Source organism: Triticum dicoccoides, chromosome 1B (assembly GCF_002162155.2).
Source record: "Triticum dicoccoides isolate Atlit2015 ecotype Zavitan chromosome 1B, WEW_v2.0, whole genome shotgun sequence".
NCBI classification, from domain to species: domain Eukaryota; kingdom Viridiplantae; phylum Streptophyta; class Magnoliopsida; order Poales; family Poaceae; genus Triticum; species Triticum dicoccoides.
In genome coordinates, this window is record NC_041381.1 from 291,109,842 (window position 1) to 291,126,395 (window position 16,554).

Genomic DNA, 16,554 nt, shown 5'->3' on the forward strand with positions numbered 1-16,554 from the left:
TTGCTGTTGTTGACGTATTTCGTGGCGTGACATCACACCACGGCCAAGCCTTTATTCGAATCGTTTTTACTGTCCCACCTCAGCGCGTTTAGCGAGACGGTTTCCTTGGCACGTCTTGTCAAAGCAGAGATCGTGTCCCCTTATTCTGGGATTCTCATCAATACGGGCGTGGATAACCCAACCACGCCATTTATTACGGGGCTTGGGAGATAAGCGAGTTTTACCAGGCTGGTGGGGACGCATAGCTTCGTCCGTCCATATAAGGGGATAAGGATCCACCTTTTCACACACGCCTTCTTCCTCCTTCGCTCATCCATTTCCGCGCACTCGAGCTCCAGCGCCCAAGTCCGCACATCTCGCCTCAACCTTCCCCAGTCATGTCCGGAGCGGGAGGCAAGTGGATGGCATCCTCCATCACGGAGGGGCACATTAAAAGGCTGCGGAAGGCCGGATACTTGTCTAGCGATATCGCGCATCGGCTCCCCGACAAGGGGCAGCTTATCCCCACCCCCAGGCCCCATGAGAGGGTGGTGTTCCTCACCCACTTCCTCCGCGGACTAGGTTTTCCACTTCACCCATTTGTCCGGGGGCTCTTTTCTACTACGGCCTGGATTTCCATGATCTGGCCCCGAATTTCATCCTCAACATCTCGGCGTTCATCATCGTGTGCGAGGCCTTCCTCTGCATCCAGCCCCACTTCGGCTTATGGCTGAAGACCTTCAATGTCAAGCCGAAGGTAGTGGGCGGCCGCCAAGCAGAGTGCGGAGGTGCCATGGTGGGCAAGATGCCCAATGTCCTATGGCTCGAGGGCTCCTTCATGGAGACCATAAAGGGGTGGCAATCGGGGTGGTTCTACATCACCGAGCCGCATGACCCTAAATGGGCAGCGACCCCCGAAATCCGATCTGGCTTCCCTACACGGCTCACCTCTTGGAAAGAGACAGGCCTAACATGGGGTAGTTCGGAAGAGCTGACCGGACTCCAATCCTGCGTCAAAAATCTGGTGAGCAAGAAGCTCAAGCTCGTCAACATAGTCCAGGTCATGCTCATCCGCCGGATCCTCCCGTGCCAACAACGGGCCTTCAACTTGTGGGAGTTTGATCCGGCACAGCACCAAACCTTGAGCAGGCTCTTCGACACTACGTACGAAGACGCCTGGAAGGTGCTGTTCAAGGGCACCGAGGCTCCCGCATCCGCTACCGAAGATCGCGGATTTAGCTCGCAGCGTCAAGCCAGCGAGGTAAGCTATTTTACCCTTTACAGGACACTTGTTTTTCATAGTTTCACTTTATGCGGGATCTAAACTCCCTTACCTTTGACAGGCCTGGCAAAAGACGTCCGGGCAGGTTAACTGTCCGGCTCCCTTGCCAGAAGACCCAGCGGACGCCCAATTAACAGGGCTGCTGGTTCCGGCGCCTTACGTGGTGCCGGAGAAGAAGGCCAAGAAGAAGGCCACGGGAACCCAAAAGAGTTCCCGACATGAGGTGTTATCGGACTCATCATCTGATGACTCCGAGGCGGAGTCCTCCCATGAAGACGAGGAGGAGGAAAAAGAGGCCTCTCCCCCAGCGGGGGAAGAGAAGAAAAGGAAGGCCGCCCCAACTGGGGAGGCTGGAGGGTCCAAGATGGGAAGGACCCTTCCTTCGGACTACTCCACCCACGCCGACAACGGCGAAGAGGAGTGGCCACCAAGGGCTAAGCCCCTGGAGAAATCGTAAGTGTCTGGATACCAGAATAACTCATGGCGTTTCATTTGTCGCACAAAATCTCCTAATGCCGAATATAACCCTGCAGCCCGCCCAAGGACGGGCTCGACACTTCAACGAGCGACTCCCTGGCTTCGTCGGACGTGAATAGCACTTCACTTCCGGTCGCCTCCTCTCCTTGTGCTGCAGATGACGCTGAGGTGGGGTCCCAAAAGGGGCCCAGCCAGGAGGAGGAGGTCCCAGAGGTGCCGCAAGGCAACCTCCCAGACTCTGGGCAAAAGGGGGATCAAACCGCAAAGGGCTCTAAGTCCGGCCCTGGGCCGGACTCCGCACCGGAACCTTCAGTGGTTCCGGAGTGCGGCAGGCGGCCCCTTCGTAAGAAGGGCGAGACTGCGACACCGGTGACCTCCGTCCAACCGGAGGCACCGGATAATTTGTTGGAGGCGCTTAACGGCGCCTCCATCGACAAGGAGCACCGCACTGTTATGAGTGTGGTGATCCAGAAAGTTCAGTCCGCCAAGAGCGGGCTGACTGAAGCCTGTGCCAGCCTTCTAACAGGCTTTGAGGTATGTATTTAAGATATGTAAAAATATTACCGCATAGACAGTAGCCCCTGATGCTCAGTTTGGTGTTCGTAAAGAAAAGCCGAACTGAGGATCTAAAAAGATGTACGCAGGAGTCTAACATAATTATGTCAATATGGGAAATGCAGGCTGCGCTGCTGACCTCTGCCACACTGACTGCGGAGGTCGATGCATTGAAGCAGAGCCTCGAGCGGTCCGAGAATGAGCTCGGCCTTGCTAAAAAGTAGCTCGAGGACAAGGAAGGTAACCAATACCTTATGGAAATATATAAAAGATGTGGTTGCAAAAAAATGACAGGAATAACATGAGTATTGCAGGGGCCACGAACGAGGTGGTGACCCTGAAGGAAGCGGTGTCCATGGCCGAAAGCAATGCGGCCGCGGAGTGCACCGAGCGAGAGAAACAGGAGGCGCGGGTGGCGGAGGTGCGGCAAGAGCTCCAGGCTCTCGTGGAAAAGCACGAGAGTTTGGAGCGTGACTCAAAGACTCGAGAGTCTGAGCTCGCCTCGGCCCTTGAGAGCGCCAAAGCCGCTAAGGCCGAAGCCCAAAAAGCCCTCCAGGAAATTGAGGCGATGAAGAAGATAGCAGCGGGTAAGGCATTCTTCATGCAAAGCAAGCACGTGAAAGTGAATTACTTGTTACTTACCCGAATCCGGAGCTCTCCAGGAGCATTCGCAGATCTGCCCTGTAGTGTGTCCGATGCTACCGCATTGTACCAGGCCGAGGAGGGGAGCTCGACGGAGAATGTGTTCTGGTCTCAGTATGCTGAGGCCGGACACCTGGTGCCCTTGAGCGACCAGCTGAAGCAGTTGGTCGAGCTCCATAAGGTGGCCGAACAGGCCATGAAGGGCCTCATAGTTCAGCTGTGGCCTAAGGAAGCCATGCCTGGGAGCTACTTCATGCTGGTGAGGCGGTTGGTGGACGCATGTCCATGGATTGAAGTCGTCAAGCGCTCCGTCTGTATCGAAGGTGCCCGTAGGGCCCTTGCCCATGCTAAAGTGCACTGGGGCAAGATGGACGCTGAGAAGCTTGTGACGGATGCTCCACCGCCGGGCAGGGAGTATCGCAAGCCCGAGATGTATTATCAGGGCATCCTGAAGGGTGCACGCCTTATAGCGGGTGAATGCTCCAAAGATGTAATTTTTGAGTAAACTCGCATTTGTTATCCTGTACGCTTGAAAACTTGTTCATATGCGCTAAGCAACGCTTGTGAATTTAAAATATTACATTCTGTGCGGCCGTTTATTAATTTTGAGAGATGGCGAGTCGTCGGCTTCTGCCCCCATGCCGTGAGTGCTGGGGTGTTCGGGATAAACTTGAGCGCTCCTTTTCCCATTCTTGGGTCCTTCGAGGGAGGCGCTCAACGCAACGAATGAGGCAACCGAACTATAATGCTTGAACACTCTCACTTAGCCATAGAATTCTATAATTTTAAATTTCGGCGAAGCCCCTAGTATTCGGAAGACTGAGTTCGGGGCACTCCACGCCTGGGCCGGACAAAGCCGACTCCTCGCTCTAAGCGGCGTAAGTCTTGAGGGACTCGAAAACCTCTGGAACAGCGACCGGGTCTCACCCTATCATGACGGCCAGTTTTAGCTTTCTCCACTGAGGTGCTTAACCCAGCTCAACCGGGGCACAATCGCAGTGGTTCTCCCAGCGCTAGCCGATATAACGGAACGTAAGGTACCAAAACATGGGAGCCGGGCAAACCCAACTATTGACCCAAGACATGATTCGGAGCCGATGCATATAATGCTATAAGTTCGGGGTGCCGCACTTGTGAAAGTGTCCGGACTTATCACACCATATTTTGGGGTACTTAAGCCCCTGGTGTATTTGGCCATACCAAAGCGTATGGATGCAACATGTCATAAGTGAACATATATAGATAAGAAAAAGGGATGCAATAATAGGCAAAAGCTGTGCATTGTTTATTAAAAACAGTGCGGTAAAAGCAGAACGATACAAATAGTGTGATAAGCAAGGGACTATTTGACATGTCCCCCTCCAGGAGCGAGCTGCGGGATGATATGTAAAACAAGTATACTGCTCATTATAGAGACCACCTGTTCACTCGACATAGCTTTCTGCTTCCCTGGCTGTTGCATCGTATGTTCGGTGATTTTATTGCCGGACATGGCTTCTTGATAAAGGAGTCCTGAAAATAAGAAAAAAGAATTGCACAATCGGGAGCCCCTGGTGCGGTTGAGTCGCATTCTGGGCCTGCCATGGTCGTGCCCCTCCCCCTATGCCCATGGTATTTCTAGAGCGTAATTATGTACCCGTATTACTGGTTTCGCAATTTCGCGAGGGCTGGGGTTGGGGCCGCATTGCTACGCGTGCTCGGGATGTGCCAGGCGGTCTTGTTGTAGGTTACTTCGGGCGCGCTTGACGGTGTCCAGACGTTTAATAGCCGGACTCGAGAATTGCCTTGAGAGGTTGCTTTGTACTTCCGCCGCGAGAGCCGCCGTATGCTCCTCCATTCGGAGGGAGCGTTCGGTGTTTCCGTTGACTGTAATGACTCCTCGAGGGCCTGGCATCTTGAGCTTGAGGTATGCGTAGTGCGGCACCGCATTGAACTTTGCAAATGCGGTTCGTCCGAGCAGTGCGTGATAGCCGCTGCGGAACGGGACTATGTCGAAGATTAACTCCTCGTTTCGGAAGTTATCCGGGGATTCGAAGACCACTTCGAGTGTAACTGAGCCTGTACAGTTGGCCTCTACACCTGGTATGACGCCTTTAAAGGTCGTCTTTGTGGGTTTAATCCTTGAGGGGTCTATGCCCATTTTGCGCACTGTATCCTGGTAAAGCAGGTTCAGGCTGCTGCCGCCATCCATCAGGACTCTAGTGAGGTGAAATCCCTCAACGATTGGGTCTAGAACCAATGCGGCGAATCCGCCATGGCAGATACTAGTGGGGTGGTCCCTTCGATCAAAAGTGATCTGGCAGGAGGACCACGGATTGAACTTTGGGGCGACTGGCTCCATCGCATATACGTCCCTTAGTGCATGCTTCCGCTCCCTTTTGGGTATGTGGGTTGCGTATATCATGTTCACCGTCCGCACTTGTAGGGGGAAGCCCTTCTGTCCTCTATTGTTCAGCGGCCGGGGCTCCTCCTCATCGTCGCTATGCAGCCCCTTGTCATTGTTTTCGGCATTTAACTTGCCTGCCTGCTTGAACACCCAACAATCCCTGTTGGTGTGGTTGGCTGGTTTGTCGGGGGTGCCGTGTATCTGGCACGAGCGGTCGAGTATTCGGTCCAAATTGGACGGGCCCGGAGTATTTCTTTTGAATGGCTTTTTCCGCTGACTGGGTTTAGAGCCTCTGAATCCGGCATTGACTGTCGTATCCTCAGCATTATTGCCATTAATGCATCGCTTGTGCTTGTTGCGACGCGACCTGCCGTTGCTGTCCTTGGTATCCGAATTACCAGGGCTCTTGGTCATGTTGTTACTACGAGCTAGCCAGATGTCCTCTCCCGCGCAAAAGCGGGTCATGAGTGTTGTGAGGGCTGCCATGGATTTCGGCTTTTCCTGTCCTAGGTGCCGGGCAAGCCACTCGTCGCGGATGTTATGTTTGAAGGCTGCAAGGGCCTCTGCATCCAGACAGTCGACGATTTGATTTTTCTTGGTTAGGAACCGTGTCCAGAATTGTCTGGCCGATTCTTCTGGCTGCTGAATTATGTGGCTTAGGTCATCGGCGTCTGGCGGTTGCACATAAGTGCCCTGGAAATTGTCGAGGAATGCGGCTTCCAGGTCTTCCCAACAACCGATTGACTCTGCTGGCAAGCTGTTAAGCCAATGCCGAGCTGGTCCTTTAAGCTTGAGTGGGAGGTATTTGATGGCGTGTAGATCATCAACGCGGGCCATGTGCATATGAAGGAGATAGTCCTTGATCCAGACCGCAGGATCTATTGTGCCATCGTATGATTCGATGTTTACGGGTTTGAAACCCTCAGGGATTTGATGATCCATCACTTCGTCTGTGAAGCATAGTGGGTGTGCGGCGCCTCTGTATTGGGCTATATCACGACGCAGCTCAAATGAGCTTTGTCTACTGTGTTCGGTCCGGCCGGAGTTGCCATATCCGGCATGACGGTTATCATCACGTATCGCGGGGCGCCCACGCGATTCGTAGATCGATCTTGTTTGCCTTGCCTTGTCCTCCAATATATCCCGCAGGTCTGGCGCATTTCCCCGTGCCTTGGTACTTTTTGAGCGACGCCGGGGTGCGGCTTGAGTGGAGGGCCGAGAGGCCTCTCTGTCGCGGCCGCGAGGTGGCCGGTCGGCCGCATCATGCGCTGGTGATGTAGGTTTGGGTGCTTCCTCCTCTAATCGGGGTAGCAGCCTGCGTTTTGGGTAGCTCTTGGAGGGGCATTCGAGTTCATACTCTTCAGCCGCGAGGACTTCGGTCCATCTGTCAGCTAGCAAGTCTTGGTCAGCTCTAAGTTGTTGCTGCTTTTTCTTTAGGCTGTTTGCCGTGGCCATAAGCCTGCCTTTGAAACGCTCCTGTTCGACGGGATCCTCATGCACGACAAATTCGTCGTCGTCGAGGCTTGCCTTGTCTTCGGAGGGAGGCATGCAATTATCGTCCTCTACCTCTCTGTCTGCCGCTCTCTCATGAGGGCTGGCTTCTCCATCCTCCTGCACTGAATCCTGCTGGAGGGGGTTGTCTTTGGCACTTTCCGGGGTGTTATTGTCTGTGGTGCCGGAATCGCCGTTTTTACTGTGGCGGGATTTAGAGCGGCGTCGCTGATGCCGGCGCTTAGGCAGTTTCTTGGAGGGGTCATCCTCCATTGTTCCATCGCCATTCCCATCTTTTGGGATATCCACCATGTATATGTCGTATGATGAGGTGGCCTTCTAGTGCCCTGTGGGCACTGGTTCTTGGTCGTCTCCTGCATCGTCGTCCATACCATCGATGTCTTCGGAGTCGAAGTCGAGCATGTTGGTTAAATCATTGACAATTGCTACGAAGTGGGTGGTGGCCGGGCTTTGAATTTCTTTGTCGTCCGCATCCCAACCTTCCTGACCGTAGTCCGGCCAGGGCTCTCCTGATAAAGAGAGAGACTTTAGTGAATTTAGGATGTCACCAAAGGGAGAGCGCTGAATGATGTCCGCGGCGGTGAATTCCATGACCGGTGCCCAATCGGATTCGATTGGCAGGGGCGCGGAAGGTTTTGAGTCCGGAGAGGAGTCCGGCACCTTGGAGTTACGAGCCTTTCAAAGGATAGGGATGGTGTTCGGTTCAATCGTCGTAGAGATCGCAGCCCCCGAGGCGGTGTCCAGCCACTCATCCTCGATCGATGCAGTCGGCTCCGAGCTAAGGGTCGGAGCAGACACTAGTGCGGCCTCCAGGGCACTGTTCGACGGCAGAGCTAGATCATGCCCATCGTGACAGTGTGGCGTGCTTGGCTGTGGCTCGAACCCATCGAAGATCAAGTCTCCGCGGACGTCAGTCGTGTAGTTCAAACTTCCAAATCTGACCTGATGGCCAGGGGCGTAGCTTTCAATCTGCTCCAGATGGCCAAGCGAATTGGCCCACAGTGCAAAGCCACCGAATACGAAGATATGTCCGGGGAGAAAAGTCTCACCCTGGACCGCATCATTGGTGATGATCGGAGGAGCCATCGGGCCTAAAGATGACGACACAGAGGAACTCTCAATGAAAGCACCAATGTCGGTGTCAAAACCGGCGGATCTCGGGTAGGGGGTCCCGAACTGTGCGTCTAGGCGGATGGTAACAGGAGACAAGGGACATGATGTTTTTACCCAGGTTCAAGCCCTCTCGATGGAGGTAAAACCCTACTCCTGCTTGATTGATATTGATGATATGGGTAGTACAAGAGTAGATCTACCACGGTATGATTGTTGTTCGTCCTACAGACTAAAACCCTTCGGTTTATATAGGCACCGAAGAGGGTTAGGGTTACACAGAGTCGGTTACAATGGTAGGAGATCTACATATCCGTATCGCCAAGCTTGCCTTCCACGCCAAGGAAAGTCCCATCCGGACACGGGATGAAGTCTTCAATCTTGTATCTTCATAGTCCAGGAGTCCGGCCAAAGGCTATAGTCCGGCCATCCGGACACCCCCTAATCCAGGACTCCCTCACCCACCGAGCCCCGCCGCCTGCAGCCGCCGCTTGCCGCCGCCCGCGCGGCGTCCGCCGCTTGCCGCCGCCCGCACGGCGTCCGCCGCTTGCCGCCCGTGCCGCCGCCGAGCCCCGCCGCCCCAAGCTGCCGCCCCGCTGCCCAACCCCACCTCGCCGGAGGTACCGCGCCGGATCCGAGCCGCCGTTTAAAAAAAAACCGTTCGGTTTTTTTAGAAACCCTAGTTTGGTTTTTTGATCGGTTCGCCGGTTTTCTTGATTCTTCTAATTAGCGGACGTTCGTCCATACGTTCGTTTAAACGAACGGTTTTCTTCCGTTAGTTATAGATAACGAACGCTCGTCCGTTAGTCTGTTCGTCAGTTTTCTTTTATCGGATTTATCTGCGATTATTTTCAGTCGCGATTTCTGATCCGATCTTAGTTTCTGTTTATCTTTTCGCTCGTTAGTCGGAATCAGGTGATTCAAACGCCTAGAGTTTCGTCTCGAGACTCTCTTTCCGTCTAATCAACTTAAACAAGGTTTTGATACTGCAAAATTTGACCTTAGTTCAGATTAGTAAACGGATCTTGTTTCTTTCGCTATTCGAGTTCCGTTGCTCCGTTTGATTCGAATCTTTGTTTTTGCAAACTGGAGTTCTTAAGTTGAACTTTCTGGTCAATCTCTTTAAATCTGAAGTTTTGCTTGTGCATCTTTGCTAGTTGCTTATGTATGTTATTGTTTGTTTGCGATAGAATTCCCGGAGTGCGAAGCGTGTTACTACGAGTCTCTAGGATTCGCGGATCGTCAGCAAGGCAAGTAACACATTGATCATACTCTTTTCATACCCAGTTTTTATTGCATTAGTTCAATCCTCAAACATTGCATGGTTAGGATGTCATTAACTTGTAGGTTGGGAAGTAGTTGATGAGGTAGAACCTATTGCCCTGTTTATTATCAAACCCTTGGGAGTTACTTCTATGCGTTGCTTATATAGCCATGCTATTCTCGTAGACGTGGTTTGGGTTTGAGTGTATCCATGACAGATGTGAGATTGTTAATTAATGGTTTATTTAAGGTGGCAACTTAAATTCACATCTGGGTGGATTGAGGCACCTGGGGAACCTAGTGTTGTCTGTATTTTTTTGGAAATCCCGGGGTACCCGTGTGATATTCCTATGGACCGCCACCCAGGCTTAAAGGGAACTGAGATGATTCATGCTAGAAACTTCCGTGTGCAGCCACAAGCTATTATGGGCTCTAGCATAGTTGAGTAAGTTATGTGAAGCTCTCGAAGAGGTAGATCAGCAGGTAGTGGGTTTTGTAGGTTTGGTATGGTCTACCCGGAGTAGGGAGTTAATGTTTCTGAAAGACTATGTCTCGGTCATCTGTTTCTCAAACACCATGCAGTGCGAGAAATCCAACGGAAGCGATCGAGTCTTGTGGGGAAAATTGCGCAAACCTCTACATAGTGTACAATCTAATCATGGTTAGCCCTGTCCCCGGTTATGGACAAATCTTGAGTATCTAGTCTTGGGTTATCACATGTATCTCATCACTCTTAATTAATATTGTTGGGTTGTTAATTACTTTAATTTGGGATTGAATTGGGGTTATACCTTCTCAATGTTTCAACCACCATGATAGTTAAAATAAAATTTTATTCCTTTGTTGTAGGGAAAAATTTGCTTTTCACAAAACTATAACCATAGAGCTTTCCACCAGCCAAATATGCATGTAGTGATAACATTATTCTTTTCTTGCTCTACTGTGTTATATTGCCAGCATATTCCATGTGCTGACCCTATTTCGGGCTGCAACGTATTATGTTGCAGACTTTTCAGACGAGGAGTAAGGTTCCTTAGGTCATTGCCGTGCAGCTCAGCTATGCCGTTGGAGTTGATGGACTCACTTTATCTTCCAAGTCTTCCGCTGTTATCGCATTAGATGGCCTTAAGCCATATTATTGTAATAAGTTCTCTTTTGAGACATTCGATGTAATAAGTGTGTGATTTCTACTCTGTTATAAATCCTTTGAGTACTGTGCATGTCAGCATTACTGATCCAGGGATTACACTGAAGCACAGAGACTTGACCGTTTGAGGTCGGGTCGCTACAAGATGTTATCAGAGCACACGCTGAGTGTAGGACACGACCACTAAGATAAACCATAGGTCACTCTTCTCTACTCATTTCTGACTCCTCTCCTTTTTCCACTCTTTAGGATGACGGAGATGAAGAACAAGTTTGCACAACCCGATGAGGATACACCTTTTGGATGCCACTTGAAGGAAGTCACTAGGTACTTGAACATCGGAACACCAAGTTTCACCGGGACGTACAATGGCACCTTACCAGAAGAGGAGCGTTGGATGATTCAAGTACAAGTTCCAGGAAGGACGTTCTCGCCAACTTCTAAACCTATAGAATTTTCTTTCGATGCACCAACCTGGAGTCTAGGCAAGACCATGGCAGCCCACATTACCATGGGACGCATTGGAGAAGTCTACAACAGGGAACTTAAGGACACGATCTATCAAATATGTGGGTGCCGCGACGATCAATGGGAATAATCAGCACTAGGAAGGATAGATCCATTGCAGCTTTTATCCAGGAGCTGAACCAGCACATTCGACATCAGGAGAACCAGATGTGCGCAGACATGATGGAATTGAAGAAGGCAAAGATTAGGATCATCGAGCTGGAGGAAGAACTCAAGTTCACACGCGATGGATATGAGGAGGAAATCAAGACACTACTGGAGAAGAACGACGACCTGGTTAAGAAGATCGGAATATTCATGGGAGGACCAGCACCGGGAGAGAAGACGATGACCCCACTTGCCCAGACAACTACATCATCATCGACGACACCGGTTCTGATTCTAGTGATGATGACTATGAAGACGAAGCTAGAGCAGACATTATGGAGTCTTCCACCGATCAAAATTTCTAGATGACCACCATATATTAGTAGTATTCCCCCATGTATTTAGTAGTAGTTGAGCACTTTTGCGATAGCTCTAGACCATTGTATGCCCTTGCTTGATTGATTGAGTGAAATGATTGTGTTTGTCTCATGTGCATATGGGTAGTGCTTTCTCACTAGACCTTTTTCTATTCTAATCTCTCCCATCTAAACCCATCAGATGCCTCTGAGACGTTACATCGGTTTTGCTTTCCCACCGGAGCTCACCCAATTGATCCAGCAGCAGAATACTTTGATGCAATTGCTAGTTCAGAACCAGGGCAACAACAACAACAACAACAACAACAATAACCCACCACCAGTGGACAACCTAGCCCGTTTTCTAAGGTTACATCCGCCGGTGTTTTCCAGTAGCACCAAGCCAATAGTTGCTGATGATTGGATATGCCGTATCGGAAGGGAGTTGACCACCGCAGGTTGCACAGATGCGGAGAAGGTGCATTTTGCCACACACCAATTGGATGGACCCACAACATCATGGTGGGAGAATTTCACAGCCACCTATCCTATCGACACTATCACATGGGATCAGTTTCAGCAGGCTTTTCGTACTGCCCATGTTTCAACTGGAGCTATGCAGATGAAGAAGCGGGAGTTTTCACAACCTACGCCAGGGGAACCGTACTGTTGGCCAGTACTTGGATGATTTTAGCAAGCTATCACGCTATGCCCCTGATGATGTGGCCACAGATGCCACGAAGCAGGAGAACTTTATGGAAGGGTTGAATGATGAGATGAGTGTGAAGTTGATGGTGGCAACCTTCAACAACTACCAGGAGTTGGTAGATAAGGCTCTTATGATCGAAGGGAAGCAGCAGCAGATTGAGAGCCGTAAGAGGAAGTATGGACAAGGGAAGTATAACTTAGGAGCTCAGCAGAAGCCTCGCTTAACCCCGAATTCGGGAGGACTTGTTCATAACCATGGAGGTCACACCCACCCTGGAGGAGGATCGCATAACCACAATGGTGCTAAGAATGGAAATGGCAACAAAACTAACAACAATCAAAATCGCTCCAATCCAGCCACACCCGCCAAAAGAGACCTAAGTCAAGTTACTTGCTTCAAGTGCGGGAAGACAGGGAACTATGCCAATGATTGCCCTGAAGGAAGGAATGGAAACGGAAATGGGAGCACCGGGAAGAAGCCTAATCCATTCAACAAAGGACAAGTGAACCACGTTAACGTGGAGGAGGTTGAAGAGTAGCCGGACATGGTAATAGGTAAGTTTTTGGTTAAGTCATTTACCGCCCTTATTCTTTTTTATACTGGTGCATCGCATTCATACATATCAAGGGGATTCGTGGATAAGTTTAAACTACCAACCCAAACCCTGAGGACCCCTCTTTTAGTGAGCTCGCCTGGAGCAGAGTATATGGCTAGTCGATGGTGCAACCAGATACCCCTAACCATTGGTACCCATGTTTTTCCGTCTGACCTAATTATCTTGGAGTCACAAGGATTGGATGTGATATTAGGTATGGACTGGATGTCAAAGTATGGAGGAAGTATTGATTGTGCCAGTAAGTCAATTTATCTCACCACCCCGGAGGGGAAAAGGATTAAGTACGTATCTAGGCATGTGCCTAGGAGGACCCAAGTGAATGCCCTCACGGGTGTTGTGCAGGAGGAAGTGCCTATAGTAAAAGATTACCCAGATGTTTTCCGAGAAGAGTTACCAGGCATGCCACCGGATCGAGACATCGAGTTTTTGATAAAGCTATTGCCAGGTACAGGGCCAATATCCAAGAGACCCTATTGGATGCCCGCAAATGATTTGGAGGAAATTAAGAAACAGATCAAGGAGTTGTTGGAGAAAGGTTATATTCAAAGTAGTTCATCACCTTGGGGAGCTCCAGTACTTTTGGTCGAGAAGAAGGATAAAACCCTAAGGATGGTTGTTGATTATCGAGCCCTGAATGAAGTAACGATCAAGAACAAGTATCCACTACCGATGATCAATGATCTGTTTGATCAATTGCAAGGAGCTAAGGTGTTTTCGAAGATTGATCTACGATCAGGGTACCATCAGTTGAAGATCCGAGAGAAGGATATACCAAAGACGGCATTCACCACGCGATATGGATTATACGAGTATACGGTCATGTCGTTTGGACTCACTAATGCCCCTGCCTATTTCATGAGCATGATGAACAAGGTGTTCATGGAGTATTTGGACAAGTTTATTGTGGTGTTTATCGATAATATTATGGTATACTCGAAGAATGAAGAGGAACACAAGGAGCATTTACATCTAGTTCTCGAGAAACTCAGGGAAACCAGTTATACGCCAAGTTCAGCAAGTGCGAATTTTGGTTGAAGGAAGTTGGATTTCTTGGGCATGTTATATCAGGAGAAGGTATAGTAGTAGACCCCAGCAAGGTTCAGTCAGTCACTGAATGGTTGGCACCCACTTCAGTTGGCGAGATCCGTAGTTTCGTTGGACTCGCGGGATACTATCGGAGATTCATTGAGAATTTTTCCAAGCTGACAAAGCCAATGACTGAACTATTGAAGAAGGATACTAAGTTTAAATGGATAGAAGATTGCGAGGCAAGTTTTCACGAGTTGAAGAAACATTTGACTACAGCCCCAGTGCTAACCTTGCCAGATATACATAAGCAGTTTCAAGTGTACACCTCTCGCTTGGGACTGGGATGTGTGATTATGCAGTACGGAAGAGTTGTTTAGTATGCCTCACGACAACTAAAACCCCATGAGTTGAACTATGCCACGCATGATTTGGAGTTAGCAGCCGTAGTGCATGCATTAAAGACTTGGAGACATTACATTATTGGAAACCGGTGTGATATGTACACGGATCATAAGAGTTTGAAGTATATTTTCACGCAAAAGGAGCTGAACCTTAGACAAAGGAGATGGTTGGAACTTATAAAGGATTACGATATGAAGCTACACTATCATCCAGGAAAAGCCAATGTTGTAGCAGACGCTCTGAGCCGGAAGAGTTATGCCAATATCCTTGAAAGTAAGGGATTGCCAAACGAGTTAGCTAAGGATCTCATGGAACTTCGACTAGAGATTGTTCCTAGATGTTTCCTTGCAACAATGGAGGTTCAGTCGACCTTGTTGAACAAAATTCGAGAAGCTCAGAAGGAGGAGAAAGAGATTGCCGAGATAAGGGTGAAGATGAGCAAAGGAAAGGCCAAAGGTTTTCGCGAGGATGAGCACAATACCTTATGGTTTGAGGATCGAGTTTATGTGCCCAATAACCCAGAGATCAGGAAGTTAATACGTCAGGAGGCTCATGACTCACCATACTCGATACACCCCGGAAACACCAAGATGTATTTGGATCTAAAAGAACGTTTCTGGTGGACTGGTATGAAGAAGGATATCGCTGAGTATGTAGCCGTATGTGATATATGTTAGAGAGTGAAGGCAGAGCATCAGAAGCCAGCAGGACTGTTACAGCCTATGTCAATAACCGAATGGAAGTGGGATAAACTTGGCATGGACTTTATCACCGGACTACCCAGGACCAAGGCAGGATATGACTCAATATGGGTAGTAGTGGACCGCTTGACCAAAGTGGCTCACTTTATCCCGGTGAAAACCACCTATACAAGTGCAAAGTTAGCCAAGATATATATGTCCAGGATCGTATGTCTGCATGGAGTTCCGAGGAGCATCGTATCAGAGAGAGGAACACAGTTTACTTCAAAGTTTTGGCATCAGTTACACCAAACCTTGGGTACGAGATTGGAGTTCAGTACAACATTCCACCCGCAGATAGATGGACAGACCGAGAGAGTCAACCAGACACTGGAAGATATGTTGAGAGCCTATGTGCTAGATTATGGATCTAGTTGGGATGAAAATTTGCCTTACGCAGAGTTTTCATACAACAATAGCTACCAAGCCAGTTTGAAGATGGCACCGTTCGAAGCTCTGTATGGACGCAGATGCAGAACACCGTTGATGTGGGATGAGGTAGGAGACCGACAGCTGTTTGGACCAGACTTGATCAAAGAGTCTGAGGAGAAGGTTAAGCTGATTCATGATAGACTGAAGGTAGCTCAGTCCAGGCAGAAAAGTTATGCAGACTCGAAACGCAAGGAGGTAACTTATGAAATTGGAGATAGAGCATATCTGCGAGTATCACCCTTGCAAGGAGTGAAACATTTTGGAGTTAAGGGAAAATTAGCCCCGAGATTTGTAGGACCGTATCGTGTTTTGGAACGAATGGGAGAAGTTGCCTGCAAGTTGGAGTTACCTGAAGGACTATCAGGAGTTCACGACGTGTTCCACATCTCACAGCTGAAGAAGTGCCATGCTGAGATGGCCGATATACTGTTAAGAGATACAATACCCTTGGGGGCAATTCAACTAGATAGTGATTTGACTTATGAGGAAAAGCCAGTAAAGATTCTTGAGTTTTCCAGCCGAGTCAGCCGCAGCAAGGTTATTAAGTTTTGCAAAGTTCAGCGGAGCCACCATACCGAGGATGAAGCCACCTGGGAACGAGAGGATGATCTTCGCAAAGACCACCCGCACCTATTTTCTGACCAACCCGAATCTCGAGGGCGAGATTCATCTTAAGGGGGGTAGGTTTGTAACATCCCAAATTTTCAATTTGGAATGTTATACATAGGTCATCCATGCATATCATATTTTATTGCAATTCCGCTCCGCAATCCTCGAAATCCTAAGCAACTCAAGGACCCTTGGAGAGAGTTGGGGATTTTCCGGTTTTCATATTTGATCCCTATCAAATAGTGAAACAAGGATTTTTTATTTTAATTATTTTTCTCTCCAAAAAATATATGAGAGGAGATAATATGACTTCTCCAAAACAATTTAAATATTGGAGGAAAAATGTTAAAATCATTTGTTTGATTTTATTTGGATTTTAATTGCATTAGAAAAAAAGCACGTTTTCAAAATGGCATTTTAGGGCCAAGAAAATGTTCACCTCGTTCTAAATATTTTATTTCCGTCAGCAAAATTATTTCAAAAAAAACTTCCCAGCGCCCGACTGGGCCGAAGCCCAGCCGAGCCAGGCCGGCCCGCCCGCGCCACCGCCTACCTGTCCCGTGCAGCCGCCAGACTCGGGAGAGTCCGAGCCGCCGCCGCCGCCCGACCCCCTCCCCAAGTCGGAGCCGCCTCCGCCTCTCCCCCCCTTTAAATACCACGCCGGCCCCCCTGGATCCCCAAGTCGCCGCCGCC